This window comes from Manis javanica, chromosome 2 (genome assembly GCF_040802235.1).
Source record: "Manis javanica isolate MJ-LG chromosome 2, MJ_LKY, whole genome shotgun sequence".
NCBI classification, from domain to species: Eukaryota; Metazoa; Chordata; class Mammalia; order Pholidota; family Manidae; genus Manis; species Manis javanica.
The window spans coordinates 87,970,277-87,987,677 of record NC_133157.1 but is presented as its reverse complement, the minus strand read 5'-3'; the positions used below and the strand labels follow the sequence as shown (position 1 = coordinate 87,987,677).

Below are 17,401 nucleotides of genomic sequence, written 5' to 3'. Positions count from 1 at the left end.
GTAATGCCTCTGCAAACCTGCCCTCCACAGCTGCCTGGAGTTCAAAGTGGCATGGAAGCAGACAAAATGCAGCAAAATAGACCCTGGAGGGGGGTGAGACCTCCATAGGTTAGTTTCCTCATTTGCAGTTTTTTGTTGTGTAATGACAGTGCTATGAAAACAGGTGCAAGGAAGAGACCTGGGGTAAGGAGCGATGTGCCACCACATCCCTCCCTCCTGCCTTCCCTTCTGGAAGCCAAAGGGTATCAGGAGCACAGGACACACAGAAGCCAATACACTACCCTTTTATGAGGGAAAAAAACATGTTTATTGGGGAGCATTAAATATCATGGATGTGCTAATGAGAAAAAGTTTTCTCTACATGGACTGAAATTTTCTTGGAGGCATGAATGAGGAATGAAGACAGTGCCGTGGGCAGTGTGGCTATTGGCCTGGGAAGCGTGGCATGGCTGGTCCACCCTGGCAGCAACTGACTGGAGAAGACACAGTCTTTTTGTGGGACCAGGACGCGGAGCTCCTCAGGTCCAGCTGCTCATTGTTGGATCTGACACTTTCCAAGGAGTCTTGGCGTCTGACTTGTCTTTTCTTGACAGAACAAGTCTGACCCTGCTTGGTGGCTTGGTGACCGCAGGGTGCACGACTCATTTTCCCTGGCTCTGGGTAGCCAGGATGCCCGTGGGAGGGGTAACACCCACGTACTGGGGCTTGGAATTCCTGTTCCTGTTTATTTAACTTTTTGGTGTGAAGTCCTCAGAGAACTGCCACTTTCTCCTCTAGAATCTGTCCGACTGCTCTCATAAGCACCTGAGCTTCAGCACCCGTGTTCTCCAACATGGGCCCAATGCTTCAGACCCGTTTGTGCTCTCCCATAGGCCCTCTCTGGAGATGGCACTGGGGCACCCGAGAAGCCAAGTTGTCTTTGATGAGAGGCATGTGTGTGGGACAATCTTGATGATGGTTCTGACTACCTTCACTGTGGGCTTAAACTCACTAACAGTCTCTGTGTTGGGATATGGTTCTCCTGGGTACAGGAAAGCAAACTTTCTACCGAGGGGGGAGGGGGGACTTTCACTGGTCCCTGGAGCTTCTGAAATCCCTGTATGCACATTTAAGTTCTGACATGTTGTTTCCAAGATGACTCTGAGACTGTGGGTGGCTTAAGAGCTGGGAACTCCTTGGCCTCCCTAGACTCTTAGGCCCTCAAAGACTGGGATCCTGAGTTCACCTCCAGCATTGTTATCTTACCGCAGGGGTCTTGTGAGGCCCGACCCTCACTGGCCTTTCTCAGAGAATCCCTGGCCATTGTTGAACAGGGACTCAGCTCCGGGCCGCCCCTCTGGGACTTCTCCGTAGTCCCATTCTGCCAGGTTCTGCCCATGACATTCAGTGTGGGGCGCTGAAAAGGTGGTCTGCCCTCCTGTCCAATCGGACAGGATTTGGTTCGTCTGTGGTTATCACCCAATGGGATCCCTCCCCAGACCTTTTCCGCACACACATGTGAGGGGGCGAGGGGAGGCCTCGCCGTGGTGGAAGCTGACTCCTTTATTTCCACCATCTCTCCTGGAAAGGCCTGAAGATGTTTTACCACAAAATCAGTACACTTGACTTTCATTGGGATGCCAGACACACAAGTGCCTGGGGTGGGGGGTAAGGTCGACTGCAGGATGGGCAAGGATTGAGTCTTTTTCAGTTTAAATACAGCTATGGCCTAAAGGACCTTAAGGAGTACACGCCACCTGTGCTTCCCACAGAGCCTTGTGGTATGTGCTTCCAGCATCTCTAGAGTGTCCAGTTCAAGGAAATGAGTCCTGTGGCAGGTGTTTACACGGAGTTTCTAGCCCTTTAAGAACCCTCGATTTCCAGTTCCTGAGTGAGTGTCCAACATGGGGAAAGCAAGCTAACAGCAAGCTGGGATGTGTGCATACTCAGAGCTCAGACCTTCATCGGTCTTCCCCAACATCCTTCTTACATGGTTTTTCAGGACATTTTCTATACTCTTGCCTAATTCCCCTAGTAAATCACTTCCTGAGTCGTCACTCAGGAGCCTCAAGTCACTTTCTGACTCCACTGAGCTCACCCCTTGCAACCTCATTAGGGGGTTTTGTGAGTCACTGGAGAGATCTTCTGGGACATACCCCATGAAGCCCCTCAGGCCTGTGCCCAGGTCTTGCCTGAGCCGCAGTCCCACCTTCTGGGCATCCTTGCTTTCACCCATGTACGTGACAGTCCGTGCGCTGTGCCTGAACTGTGCCTGGTAACTCACCCAGGAGCCGCTTTAGTTCCACAGTGTCCTGGATCTTGCCAGGCAGCTCCCACTGGTGGTGAATGAACCGCTTTTGGAGGTGCTCCTCCAGTTCCTTCCAGATCTCAGGACTGATAGGCAAATTCTCAGGAAGCATAGCAGCGACCCTGCTGTCCTCAGGATGGGTGGAAGTAGGGACACTGCAGACTTCCTGAGGTCTTTTGACTCCAGAGGATAGAGCCCGCTGACTTTCTAGTTGCTTCTGCAATGTGGGCCATTGTGGATGTTCTATCTTAGTTGGGATGAGAGATTGCAGCTTATTCTGGAAAGTAGGGCAAGGTACCCCACAGTCCTAATCTGGTGGGGACAAGGTGGTAGGTTTGGGAGAAGGGATTGGAGATAGGCTGGGATACGGACATGAATGAGGACTGGTGGCTCTAACTGAGGCATGTTTGGAATGAAGTGTTGATATTGGAAAACCTGTTGGGATGGAGGCAGAGACTGGAAAGATGGTGGAGAAATTTTAGCCTGCATTTGAACTGGGTAACAATTTGAGATTCCATTGAAAAAGATGGAGACTGTAGTACTGAAGGGCTCTCAGAGATCCAGGCGGTGGCCCCATGTGATTTTCCACGGAGGGAAGGGGGACCCCAGAAAAGCTGGTTATATGTCTGCTGTAGGTGGTCCTCCAAGACTTTGGGATCTGAGGGCTGCTGAGGACCAGGCAGCTGTTCTGGTTTGACTTTTGTGCTCCAGGAGAGTTGGGGGTTTATGGTGTCCTGCTCAGCACCCAGTGGTTTCAATGTGCTGCGCAAGGATTTCAGGTTGTAGGCTGGGCCCACTTGTTTTGGATGTGATCTTTTTCTCTCTCCTTACAAATCTTGATCTTCACTCTCTGTAATTTCTATCTCCAGGAGATTCTGGACATCACAGCTTAGCAAAGAGGGGGTACCAGCCACTACCTATATGCCTGGGTCTCCCCAGAATGAGGCCACTGGCTGGGACCCATCCTGTTAGGAGGCAGAGAGGCTCCAGGCTTTGACAGCCACCTGCCACAAGGACAGGGCCAAAACGGGGAGACCAAGGCCTGAGATGGCTGGAGTAGGAGAAGCTGCCCAAAGGGTGTGTGGGAACGGGTTCTGTGGGACAGCACCCAGTGGGAGTGCCACTGGGTCACACTGAGGAAGAGTCAGAGTGGAGTCTGGTAGGGGGGCAGAGGAGGCTGTCAGAGATGGAGGGCGGGATTCTAAGTCAGAGGAACATGGGAGTGGAGGGGAAGAAGCAAGTGGCTGGGGTGAAAGGCTGTCCAGGGGAAGGAAGAGCTCTGGTGGTTGAGAGGCACTCAGGGAGGAGTGTGGATGAACAGAACATGTGGAGGCCGGTGGGCCTGGTGAAGCAGTGGAGGCCAGGGTAGAGGTTGCTTCAGCAGGGGGGTCTGGGAAGCTGAAGGGGACATGGCAGGAGAAACACTGCCTAAAAGCTCCCTGCGTGGCTGATGGGCTCCAGTAGTCTGTGCTTTGCATACGTCACCAGGGGGGTCTTGACGTGACTGATGATCTCCGCTATTGTCTGGGATCCTGCTCAGGTGGCTGAAGACAGGGGGGACAAGCTGAAGCCAGCATCAGACAGGGCCAGGAGGGCCAAGGCAGTCAGGCAGGGGTGGGCATCTGGGGCCCATGGCCCTCCACAGCCCCCACACTGACTTCATGGTGCTCCTGCTGTACCCACCCCTGACCACGGCTGCCCCTCCCAAGTCAGCCTCAGGCTGCTGTAGCCCTGGAGTCCCATTACAGTCTCTGGGAGGAAGGACCCAAGAGAGAGAAGGGTGAGCTTCATTACATCTGTAGATGTGACATCAGGCTGCTTGCCACCTCCAGTTCTTACAGGCGAACTCTGTAGCCTGGGAAGTGGAAGACATGGTCATGGTGGGGAAGGCAGGGACCTAGGGGTCTTATAGGAGCCTGAGGGCCATGTCCCTTTAGGGGAGACTTTGGGGAGCTCAGAGTCTGGAGCCCAAGCCTCGGTGTCCCAGGCCGCAGGATCCCTGACGGCAATGGCAAGGCTCATGATGGGGAACACTTTGTCATTTGCAAGGGGCTTCTACATCCGTTACCCTCTGCGGCCCTCACAGCCACCCTCATAACCACCCTTTGTGGGGGACAGGGCAAGGGCCACCTTAGAGAGGCTCCTGAGGGAAGCTTAACACATCATCCACACGTGGACCTGGAGTCCCCGCTCCCAATCCGGGTACTCTTGGTCCACTCCAGCCCACCCCGTCCATGCTGGGTGACACCCACTTCCAGCCCCTCGCAGCTTTGTTCCAGCACAGACTCTGGGGAGCATCCAGGCTCAGATCTCCTGCCCAGCAGCCTCCCCACGGGCTCCCACTCCTGAGGGAGAGGCCCTGCCACTGGCATCCTCAGGGGTGTCATGGAGCTGGGCCCTTGGGTGGGAGCGAGGGAGGCTGCCTCAGGGCGGGCAGGGCGGGGGGGGGGGGCAGGCGCTTGCCTCTCAGAGCTGCGCCTCTCTTCCTCCTCCTCCTGTTCTTCTCCCTTGGCTCCAGGCGATGCTGAGGGACCAAAAAACCAAAATCACGACAGGGTGGGACCAAGCCTCACTCAACTCACAAATGGGGTGCAGGTCTCAACGTCCATGAACATGACTGTCTACATTTAACTAATGGGCCTTGAGGTTTTCCTTCTTGTAGTTTTTTAAAGTAGATAAAAAGTTTTCCTTCCTTGAAGAATCTTCCTTGAAGATTTTCCCTTTTCCTTCCTTGAAGAATGTAAAGAAGGACTTCCTATGTGAGACCCGCCCTGGCTTTCTTGGGTCAGTGCATTTCTCTGCTCAAGAAACACACATGTGCTCAGACCCACAGGCCCCTCTGAGCTCCGTCAGGCCGCACGCTGCCTCCCGAGGCCTGGGCCCCACTGCAGCCCCTGCTCAGAGGTGCTGCGGGCTCAGCACTGCCCTCAGGTCAGCCTGAACGAAGCCTCGGCCTAGACCCCTGCCCCAGACCCCTGCCCCAGGAAGGCAGCCGGTGGATCAGTGCTCAGGGGCCTGTCCTCCCACAGGCTTCAGATTCTTAGGATCTCGGCCACAGCTGCTGGCCCCTGGGTTTGGCACTTTGGCCTGGAGCCCTTTAGCCCACCTGGCTCCTGTCTGGGATCTTGGAATAGATGCTCCTGCCGGAACTTGTGCCTGGTCTGGCTTATGCCTAGGAGGATCTTGGATTCTTTCCTGAGAAAAGATGTTCTCTTCTTTCCTATCCCAGGAGCCTCTAACAGCTGACACCCAAAACGCAGAAGTAATCACAGAAAAGAGGGACTCACATTGTGTCTGGTCTGGGCCAAGGGCTTCTTACCTTCCTGATGTTTCTAGGTGGTGGTGAAGATGGATCACTTGGGAAGAAGGGGAGTGACAGGAGGAAGAGCCCCAGGCCACACACAGGATGCCTACAGTGATGTCAGTCACCCAGGAGGTGGAGCTGGAGCTCAGCCAGGTAGCCAGAACGCTTTGCAGAGACAGGAGAGGATTCTCCATCATCTGATCCACACTGCCGCCCTAGAGCAACTGACCTCTGGGCATGTGCTTGGGCACAGCACAACAGGCCCACATCACAGAGGGTGGCCTGGTCACAAAGGGCTCCTGAGGGTGGGGGAGGGGAAAGAGGAGGAGCAGGCGGGACCATAGGCACCCCACCACCATCTGGTCCCACAGGGCTCTGCAGCCCTCCTGGGCCTTCTGAGTCCTTTTTTCCAACCCCATCCACCTTGTCAGAGAGACAGTTTTTCCAGTCATCCAGACATTATCTGATTCTCATGGTCCATTAGAGATCTTGACTAGAGGCCCTTCAATTTCATCAACCTTGAAATTCTTAAATTGACCCTGGAATTTTAGCCATTTCGTGATGATTTGTACTGAGGATTTCCTCTGTCCACCTTCCCCACATAATGTTTATGCCCGGTATAAACCAAGGCACAGAACTTAAATTTATTTTACATATATTTAGATTTGTGAATTTTGAATAGTGCTTTGTCCCATTTTCAATCAGATGGACTGGCACAAAAATTTAAAATAATTATTCAAAATTCAGAAATCTAAGTATGAAAGAATTGTAAGTAGTTAATCCTTAAAATGATATATTTGTAAGTCTGTAGCATTTAAAATTATGGCATTAATAAAGCTTTAAATTGTGTACTCTTGGGACTTGCTGTAAACACACACACGCAAACTCATCTTTTCACAAACCAATCAGGCATTTTCAAATCCAAGAATCCATAATAATGTATTAAAAAAATTTTTTTCATATGTTGTCTTGATGGGTCTTATTCTTACTCTGCGAAAAGATAGTCCTCACTTTCCATGCATGTTGTCTTAGTCCAGTGGGGCTGCCATCACAACATGCCACAGACCGGATAGATTAAAAACAACAAAAATGTATTTCTCACAGCTCTGAAGGCAGGAAAGTCCAAGATTAAGGCCCCAGTATGGTCACCTCTAGTGATGGCCCTGTTCCTGGTTCATAGCCAGAGGCTTCTCACTCTGTTCCCAGTGGGAGGGGATTAAGGATCTCCTGGAGCCTTTTATAAGGCACTAATCCCCTGAATAAGGGCTGAGAATCACTTGACTATGGCCCCACATCTTAACATCTTGAGGAGTTATGATTTCAACCTGTGAATCATGGGAGGACACAAACATTCAGACATGCACATGTGCTACACCCAGAGGTCAGGAATGGGTGAGGGTGAGCTAAGGGTACTGGGTGAGCACTGACCCTTAAGGTCTGCAGGGTAGAGGATGAGACTAGGAGTCAAAGCCTTGGGGCTGAGTCAGGTCTAGAGCAGTCTCATCAGTCATCCCTAGGGTGCATATTTTTTTCTGGGTGAAACTTGCCTTCCATTCCCCTCCCCTCCACACCACTGGAGCCTCAAGTCCAGCCCACTCCAAAGAGAGGGGGAGTTTCAAGTCATCTGTGGATTCCCTTATGATACCATCCTACGTCCCCTCTGTGGCAGTAGTTAAGTCAGGAGTCACTGAGGGATTCACGTGCTGAATGTGTCTTGATGCTCCATGTGGACTTAATGTGTATCCCCAGCTTGGCAGTCATGTTTTCCTACAGCCCTGGTGGGAATGGCATTCGAGTTTGTTTGGTTTTATTGTCATGAATGTGCACATTCTTAAGCACATTCTGCACCTACTATTGCTTCTGTGGCCTATATGTCATTTTCTCCTTTATGACGTTCTCATCTTGAATTTAACCTTTTATCAAAATTTGGACTTAGGTCTTTTTGTATGCATATTTGACCTCTTTATTTTTTCCATGACTCTATTTTCAATATATTTTGTCTGATTTTTTATGCCACTTAAAAATCTTGCCCAGCTACCTTTCCCTTGATTTATTTAACTTGTTCCATTAGGATTTATTTCTATCACCTTATTTGATGCTTTATTTTCCATACTTTATTCTTTTTTTCTGCACCTTTTGCATCTTCTATTTTATAGATCAAGTTTTTTTCTGTTTGTTTGAATTTGGAAAATTTTAATATCATAATGGTTTTATATTATGTGAATTTCCTCCTCAGTTTCTTACATGTGTCAACTTTAGCATCATCTCAGCAAACCAAGCAAGTAGTCTTACCTCCTCTCCCCTCCTCTGCTTTTTCTTGTTCCATCATCATGGCTCTTATTTCAAGGGGATATTTCCTGAAGCTGTGCTTCTGGGTTATTTCAAATATGCTACATTTTCATGTTTTTTTTTATTATACAATAAACATCACTAACATCAATCCTTATCTCCACAACCCTAATTGCATATTCCTAGGTTTATCTTTTTTCCTACTGGAATATTTCCTCTAAGAAAATTTTCAAACAGATTTCTGTGAGATAATACTTTTCAGATCTTATTTTCTGAAAACATGTTTTTCTGTTTCCTCACGTTTAAAAGACCTTGGCTGAATGTAAAGGCTTAAAACTTGTTTCCTTCCAATTTTTTAACATGTTATTGCCTTGTATTCTGATCTCCAATGTTGCTGTCAAAAGCCGGATGTCAATCAAAATCAATTTTTCTTTAAAGGATGATCTGATGTTTCATCATTTTGTCAGCATATTAAAAAACAGAGTATAAGTCATTTTATGACTATAAAGTTAACTAAAATATCAATGCAATACGAAAGGAATTAAAACCTTCTTGAGACATTTAAGTATACAGGAAAATTAAGTATCACACACTCAGTGGGAAAAAAAAAAAACAATGAAAGAGGAGGTTTATAGTGTATGGTTTATACTTGGGACTTCCAAGGAGTTAATGCTGACAGCCGGCAGCCAGCCTAGCAAGCTCTCTGTCCAGAATTAATCATTTGTCAAGGAGAATAAGAGCAATTAGGTTTTCTTGGTGATGTGATGAGAGATGTGTTATATTTCTTTTTAATAACTCAAAATAAAGGTAAGTAAAACTAGAGTAAGAAATAATGGACCTTTTAGTATTAAATTTGAGGAAAATGACCTTATTTTTATGAATTTGAAGTGATATCTATTGTAAGTTGCATCCCTTTTCAGAAGTGTGAAAGGGCAAACCAGGGACTGACTCCATTTTGTTCTATGTTAAATAACTATGTCCCCAACAAGACCCCTTTCAGGGAGAGTCCCTGGATCCTACTCCAGCCAATTGAGACCCGGATCCTACTCCAGCCAATCAGGACCCGGGCTCCCCCCTCACCAGTCAGCAAGAAGCCCGCTGACTCCCCAGCCAATCCACCAGAGCCATGACCATCACCCCACCCACCAACCACCCCTAGAGTCTCATAAAACCTTTCTGTTCTTGAAATTCACTCTCTCTCTCTCCCCAGCATCTTGCTGCTGTGTTGGTACAGATGGGAGATTGAACTCAAGCTGGTTCGAGTAAAGGCTCTTTGCTTTTGCATCGGTGTTGGCTCCTCAGTGGTCTTCTGGGATTTGCGACTTTGGGCATAACAAGTGTATTTTAAAACTGATGGTATGTTACTTAAAAATGACATGAGTCCAAACAATTAATGGAAAGAAGATGAACTAGCTCTGATTCGCCTTCCTCCTAGAAGTTTGGCCCTCTGCCTGCGACCTAATGGTGGCTTCGCTAGGCCTGTGATCCTGGGGCTGGAGCAGGGTGGAGACCCCAGGGTGGGCCCGGGATGAGTCACTGAGCTCTTAACATTTCCTTCCCTCTAGGTCTGCAGATGGCCGTCGGACCCCAGGGGGCGCTGTGTTCTCTGCACATTCATGGGCACCTCCTTCCACACATCCAGCCTTTCCAGTTCCTCACTCCGAGAGGCTCACAGTGCACAGCGGTCAGGTGATCACTCCGTTCTGTGGCTCTAGGGGGCAGCACTGCCCCCGGTCCAGGACTAATGACCCAGTGTGACGGGAAGGCTAGACTTCCAGCGTCAACGGGAGAAACCCGCTCATTGCTCACAGTGAGGCCTGGCTCCATTTTCCCCTCGGGCTGCTGCTTTTGCTCTCCTTCTCCAGGCGGTCACAGCGCACTCGCCGCCCTACCCTCCCTGTTCAGGAGAAGCTCTGTGGATGGATCCCTGGCAGCTGATGGGGCCAGGCCAATCACACAGCAGGAGGGGAGAACAGCCTCTCCCCGTGCCTTGCCACAGAGCCTGTGAGAAGCTGCAGTGGGGTGTGTAGAGAGGCTAAGGCCAGGAGAGGGATTCCGGAAATACTGCAGTTTTACCCCCCACACACTCAAGGTTCAAGGCCCTCTTTAGTTCATTCCAGAACTCCTCCTCTGGGACTGACAGGGGAAGGTGGGTGACTCCTGAGCACAGCCATTCGTTCATTTGGGACAGGGTGGACCACAGCCCTGCAGCCTTCCTGATGCTCCACCCCTCAACCCCCACCGTGCACCAGCTGACAGTGCCATCCTGGCTGATGCTGCTCCACAGTGTGGGAAAGACAGAGGTGGGGGTGGGTGTATGTCCATTTCATTGAGGCAACACCAGGTCAGGTTCACGGGGCCCCCTCAATCCAGCCTCCAACAGAGAGAGAAGAGGGCTCCGGAGGGCAGGTGTCATCGGTTCCCCACCAAGAGGCCCAGGTGCAAGATTTCTCCTTCTGACCTCAGGACGCAGCACGCCCTCCCAGACGTCCAGTCCCATGGCTCTGATATTTCCCAGACCCTGAGAGGAATGCCCAGCTTTGTAATGCCTCTGCACACCTGCCCTCCACAGCAGCCTGGAGTTCAAAGTGGCATGGAAACAGAAGAAATACAGTGAAATATACCCTGGAAGGGGGTGAGACCTTCATAGGTTAGTTTCCTCATTCTTTTGTGTGTTGTGTAATGACAGTGCTATGAAAACAGGTGCAAGGAAGAGACCTGGGGTAAGGAGCAATCCTGCAGGGCCCCACACCCCTCCCTCCCTGCCCTCCCTTCTGGAAGCCAAAGCGTGTCCTGAGCACAGCACAGACAGAAGCCAATACACTAACTTTTTATGAGGGGAAAAAACTTGTTTATAGGAGAGCCTTAAATATCTGGGATGTACTGAGAAAAAGGTTTGAATTTTTTCTTAGAGACAACAACGAGAAAAGCTTAGAGCACCTTGTGGTTGCCCAGACTAGACACCTCTGCGAAGAGGACAGTGCTGCGGGCAGTGTCGCTGTTGGCCTGGGATGTGTCTCATGGCTGGTCCACCTTGGCAGCGACTGACTGGAGAAGACAAAGACTTCTTGTGGGACCAGGACATGGAGCTCCTCAGGTCCAGCTGCTCGTTGTTCAAGTTGACATGTTCCAAGGACTCTCGGCATCTGACTTACCTTTTCTTGACAGAAAGAGTCTGGCCCTGCTGGGGGGCTGGCTGGCTGCACCATGTACGACTCATTTTCCATGGCTCGGGGGAGCCAGGCTGCCTGCAGGAGTGGTAACACCCACATACTGGAGCTTGGAACTCCTGCTGTTTGTTTAACTGTGGTGTAGTAGACTGGCCTATTGGTGGGTTCCTGGTGGGCCACAATGGGTCTGTGCTGGTGGGGGAGAGATCGGCACAGTGGCACTGCAGGGCTGCAGCCTAGGGGGCCTCTTGAAGGGTATCTTTGTGGATCTTAAGAGTCTGTGCTGGCAGGGGAAGGTGGGCCCACTGCACTCCAGGGCTGCAAACTTGGGGGTCTATTGAAGGGGCTCCTGGTGGATCTCTACGGGTCTGTGTTGGTGGGCGAGGGGCCTGGACACTGGCTCTCCAGGGGTGCAGCCTTCGGGGCATTTCAGAGGGGGTCCTGGTGGACTCGGTGGTCTGTGCCGGTGGGTGTAAGGCTGGAGATACTGGAGGGAGAAGGGTGAGGACAGTGCAGGCAGAGCAGAGACAGCGCCAAGTAGCTCTGTGCCATATGGGGAAGGAACGAACAGACAGCTCTTCCTGGATTCCAGTCCCATGATGTGCCGACAAACTCCAGTTGCAGACCCCCTCCATCTGGAAGGAGGAGACCTCTGGCTGTCCATCACCAGACCCTGAGCCAATAGAAATTCTCAACCTACCCCTAGCGCAGCCCACTTCCCCCTCCCTTCCCTGTTCTCTTAAAAACTCCCTGCCTCCCCTCCTGGGCATGACTTTCCCAGCCTGCATCCCTGTAGACTGGTGAACTCTGCCTGGGAATTGCACTCAAATAAACTGCCTGGCCCTTTGTTGCCTCTCGTCGCCTGCTTATTTCGGCTAGAATTTATCTTACTTTTGGTGCCGAAAAAACCCAGGAAGGAGTGTGATCGCAGAGCCTCTACTGGCCACCGGCAGCCCTGCCCCCTCCTTTCCTAACCTGGGACCTCAGCCTGCTCTCTGCTGCGTGGACTATTTTCCGGTGAGTCCCTCAGTTTTCCCTGGTCTGTTTCCCTTCCTAACCCATTTTCACCTGGTCCGTTTGAAATCAGAGCTACATCCAGGTTGGGGCATCCGGCCCCTTGGGCATCTGGCCCACCTTCTGTGGGCATCCGGCCTGCCCCTGGCCCTGCGGTATGGGAGACATCCCTAACCCAGGCCCCAGGACGTCTGTGGGGATCCGCCCAGCCCATGGCCCTGCAGTGTGGGAAACATCCCTCACTCAGGCTTCCAGAACATCTCCCCTGACTTGGTGCACTTGGGATGCTGGGCGCTCCTCTCAGTGGGATTAATTGGGGAGGTGACGCAGACATGGGGAACCAGTCCTCAAAAGCGGAGGCTTAGACCCCGTTGCAGTGTCTCATTTCTAATTTGGCTACTCTATATTTGTCCCAGGAAATTCACAAAGAGAAGCTGGTCTTCCTTTGCTCTCAGGCCTGGCCTCAGTATCCCTTGGACTACCAATCTCGCTGGCACCCTGAGGGAAATTTCAATTTTGGCCTCCTCACTGACTTGACTGATGCCACTGGAGTGGAAAGTGGGGTGAAATCCCCTATGTGGAGGCTTTTTGAACTTTGCGCGCCCGCCCAGATCTCTGACAAGGGCCACTGATCTCTACCACTCCTATTACTGGGAGGCTTTTCTCTGACGGACTCAGCGGCGGATCTTGGCTACCCCCCTTCCCGCTCCTCCAGGCCCATCGTGGGGGCCAGCTCCCTTCCTCAATGTTCATGTCCTCACCCCTCCTCCTCTCTGTCTCTCTCTCCCCACCATCTTGTTCCCCTTCTCTTCTGGTCTCTCCACCACCTTGTTCCCCTTCTCTTCCGGTCTCTTCACCACCTTGTTTCCCTTCTCATCCAGTCTCTCCACCATCTTGGTCCCCTTCTCTTCTGGTCTCTCCATTATCTTGTTCCCCTTTTCTTCCAGTCTCTACACAATCTTGTTCCCCTTCTCTTCCAGACTCTCCACCATCCTGTTTCCCTTCTCTTCCGGTCATGCTGCCATCTTGCTCCACAGGTGCCGACTCCACTTCAGAAAAAATGGATAAAACTCCCCCATATCCTGGTCCACTGCCTTCAAGTTCCGCATTGATTCCCAGGTTGTATCCCCCATTGCCAGTGTCACCTCCTCCGTCCCCTCCTTCAAACCCACCACTGTCCTACTCGCAGCTGGCACCCAAATGGTCTAGCCCTCTCATAACCGGCTCTAAGTCACAGCAGTCTCAGGCTCATGTGATGGCTTCTCTGAGGGAGGTAGTGGGGGCTGAAGGGGTAGTGCAGGTTCATGTTCCCTTTTCCCTGGCAGACCAGTCCCAAGTGAAGCAGTGACTGGGGTCCTTTTCCTCCAACCCCGTAATGTTCGCTAAACAGTTTAAATATCTCACTCAAGCTTACAAGCTCACCTGGCACGATGTACATGTAGTCCTCCAATCCACTCTAACCCCGGAAGAATATGACCATGTCACGGTGGTGGCACAGCACTGTGCCAATGAGGCCCATGCCACAGATGAATGGGAACCTATGGGCAGGGAGGCTGTTCCTCTACAGGAACCCCTGTGGGATTATAATATTCCTGAGGGTGAGGTGTGCTGGGATCGCATGGTTTGCTACTTGTCAGCAGGTATGAACTCAACCGCCCAAAAGGCCATCAATTACAATAAGCTTAGAGAAATTACCCAGAGGCCTGAAGAAAACCTGTCAGAATTCCTCAAGCGCCTCAAGGAAACCCTAGAGGCTTTTACTAATATTGACCCAGCCTCAGCATTGGATTCCTCTCTCCTGGCCATGCATTTTATAACTCAGCCAGCTCCCAACATCAGGCGCAAGCTTAAAAAGGCTGAAGATGGTCCCCAGACCCCTCTAGAAGACCTGGTAGATATGGCATTTAAGGTTTTTCATGCCCGAGAGGAGGAGAGTGAGAAGAGGTCAACTGCCCGAATGGCGGAACAGACTCGCGCCATAACAGCTGCTCTGCGACCAGCTCGTGGGGATCATCAGGGTGTCCCTGAAGATCAACTCGAACCTCCGGGCCCTTGCTTTTGGTGTGGCGAAGAAGGGCACTGGGCATGGAAGTGCCCCAACCAACCACGCAGAACGACCAGACCGTGCCCCAGCTGCGGGTGGATCGAGGCCTTCCCCACCTACCGAGACTGCATCAGTGGTGGCGCAAGTGCTGGTGGAACACATCGTTCCTCATTTTGGGCTCCCCACTTAACTCTAATCCGATAATGGACCTGCCTTCATCTCCCGGGTCATTCAGCTAACAGCCGAGGCTCTCAATATCACCTGGAACCTCCATATACCCTATCACCCCCAATTGTCGGGTAAGGTTGAAAGGGCTAACAATCTCCTAAAGGACCAACTACCTAAGCTGTCTCTGGAGGTAAAGCTCTCCTGGCCCCATCTTCTCCCCATCGCTCTCACTTGGCTGTGTGCTGCCCCCCAGGGACCAGCTGGACTAAGTGAATTTGAGCTAATGTATGGCAGGCCCTTCTTACTGAGCACAGGCCTGCCTGCTACCTCTCCTCCTTTGGCCTTCTACCTTCCTTACTTTTCACTGTTGAGATATCTTCTCAGGGAACACGCAGACCAGCTCCTACCCCAACCTACGTCATCCAACAACCCAGGAGATGCAGTGATCCTTCAGCCAGGGGACAAGGTACTTCTAAGAGAACTCCAGCCAAAATCCCTCCAACCCCACTGGACAGGGCCTTATACAGTAATCTTCACTACGCCCTCAGCAGTCAAACTACATGGGCATTATTCCTGGTATCACCTTTCTAGGCTCAAACGGGCACCCAGACATGATGATTGGGTGTCTTGTGAGGTGGGTCCTCCTAAGATGCTGGTCATGTGAAGTGCAAGCAGCCAGATGAATAGCCCAATGGTCTCCAGGCAGAGCTACTCTGCATGGAAGTTTAAGCTCCAACTAGCTCTTCCTCATGGAACCGAAGCCCGAGAAGTAGGCACCCAAAATTGCCCACATGTGGGTTGTCAGACACCAGTTCAAATACCCGTATACACAGACATCTTAAACACCTTCTCAAACCCAATGCTGTGCTTTCCATATGACCAAACCTCTCATACATGTACTTTACAGTCCAACATGTATGGGGGATATCATCCTGAATTAGACACATGCAGGGTTCATGCAGTACAAGAGGAGTCTCTGACAACATGTTCACCAGAATACAGGATAGGCTATATATTACCATTAGTGACCCATGGGATCAACTCTGGGAGAAAGGAGTACAGGGCAAGCTATACAATAGTTACCAAGCCCAGCCACAGGGCACAGTATACATCAAGAGGGAACGGACCACTGTGAATCCCACTCTCATGGAGGTTCTAAACACCCAGGTACAGGTATCAAGTAATATTCTACAGACAGAACAGGCACTAAAACAGAAGATTCAGTCAGACCCCTACCCCTGCTCCACATGACCAGCAGGAGCACCACTTTCCTGGGCCAGAGTCATTGAAGAAACAGTGCAGTTTCTTAATGCTTCACACATCCTCAGCAATGTGTCCGATTGTTTCCTCTGCGCCTCCCCGCAACACCCCCCGGTGGTGGCGATTCCCATTAGTCTCTTCCAGGCTAACCAGTAAACTCCTCTGAAAAGGACTGCAGCCTCCTTTTGAGCGAGATACCGATGTGGAAGACGAGCCTTGAGCCAGGGGCTCAACATAAGTCCAGGGCCAACAAAAAAAGGTGTGAAGAATCATCATCCCCACTGACCTGCTACCTGACCCAGCATTCCACCATCTCGGGACTGTCACTGAGAAGCCAATGCAGATGACGGGTGACCACAGGCACTCTAATTTCCCTTCAAGGGGGTGGGTTTTTCTGGTGCAACAACACACTTACCCAGTGTATCAGCAGCACCATGGTAGGACCCTGCTTTTCAGTAATGCTAGTTCCCCAATTGATGTTATACAACAAACCTGAGGTAAAACAGGTGCTAGACGGATGGTCTATGTATCTGAGAGCTAGGCAAAAGAGGGCTGCCTTCCTACCCATACTAGTAGGATTGTCTGGTCACCATAGTAGTCACGGCTGCCACAGGAGCAGGGGTGTTAGGCCATAGCCTAGTCAGCTCTCAAGGTTTCGCAGGTCAACTGGCAGCATTAGATGAGTGAGCCTGACCCTGGGAGAAACCTCAACCTCTCTTATTTCCCTCCAGCGGCAGCTTACTTCCCTTGCCCAAGTCACCCTTCAAAATAGGCGGGCTTTAGATCTGCTTACCGCAGAAAAGGGTGGAACCTGTATTTTCCTACAAGAAGAATGCTGTTACTATATCAATGAATCCGGGACCGTAGAACAAAGCATTAAAAAATTACAAGAACTACAAAAAGACCTCTGCAAAACACGAGTACCTGAAAGCAGCCCTTATGGGTGGCTTCAGTCCCCCATGATAGCCTGGCTAATGCCTCTACTGGGCCCCTTAATAACGGTTTGTGGTGTACTCTTAATTGCCCCTTGTGTCTTCAAGTTCCTCCAACAGAAGCTAACTGAGATAACCCTGGTTGCCACTAATCAGATGTTGCTCCATCGTTATGCACCTCTCTCCACTAAACCCTCTCCTTCGGCCTAATACCAGCCTCAACCCCCCACAACGCCTCGTCAGCCAGTAGACAGATAGAGTCATCGCCCATTATGACCAAAAGGCTGGAATGTAAGGTTGGAGATACTGGAGGGAGAAGGGGAAGGACAGTGCAGGAGGAGCAGAGACAGCGCCAAGTAGCTCTGTGCCATATGGGGAAGGAATGAACAGCTCTTCCTGGATTCCAGTCCCATGATGTGCTGACAAACCCTGGATGCAGACCCCCTCCATCCAGAAGGAGACCTCTGGCTGTCCCGACATTGAGCCAATAAAAATTCCACACCTACCCCCAACGTGGCCCACTTTTCCCTCCCTTTCCTGTTCTCTTAAAAACTCCCAGCCTCCCCTACTGGGTGCAACTTCCACAGCCTGCGATCCTGCAGAATGGTGAACCTCGCCCTGGAATTGCACTCAAATAAACTGCCTGGCCCTTTCTTGCCTGTTGTCACCTGCTTATTTCAGCTAGAATTTATCTTACAGTGGGGAATGGGTTGGTCCAGTGGCACTCCAGAGCTGCAGCCTTGGGGCCTATTGGAGGGTTCCTGGAGGGACTCTTTGTGTCTGTGTTGGCAGTGGAGGGTCCAGGAGAGTGGCACGTCAGGGTTGCAACCATGGGGCCTATCGGTGAGGTCCTGGCATAACCCTATGGGTGAATTCTGTGGGAAATGCTATGGGAGAGCAGCACTCCAAGGGTACAGCCTTGGGAGCAGATGG

General features: G+C 51.1%; 1 long non-coding RNA gene across 2 annotated transcripts in view; it reads right to left on the bottom strand.

Annotated features, from left to right (window-relative positions):
• Nucleotides 1-283: 283 nt before the first annotated feature.
• Nucleotides 284-17,401, bottom strand: part of LOC108396132 (uncharacterized) — a 61,478-nt gene continuing 44,360 nt past the window's right edge. The window contains exons 2-4 of one of the 2 annotated variants that reach the window (XR_012127854.1): nt 5,607-5,890; nt 4,751-4,811; nt 284-4,142 (exon numbers count right to left, since the gene is read on the bottom strand). This is a non-coding gene — a long non-coding RNA (uncharacterized lncRNA). The remainder of the gene's footprint in view (nt 4,143-4,750; nt 4,812-5,606; nt 5,891-17,401) is intronic. The other variant, XR_005057720.2, reaches the window with a different exon arrangement.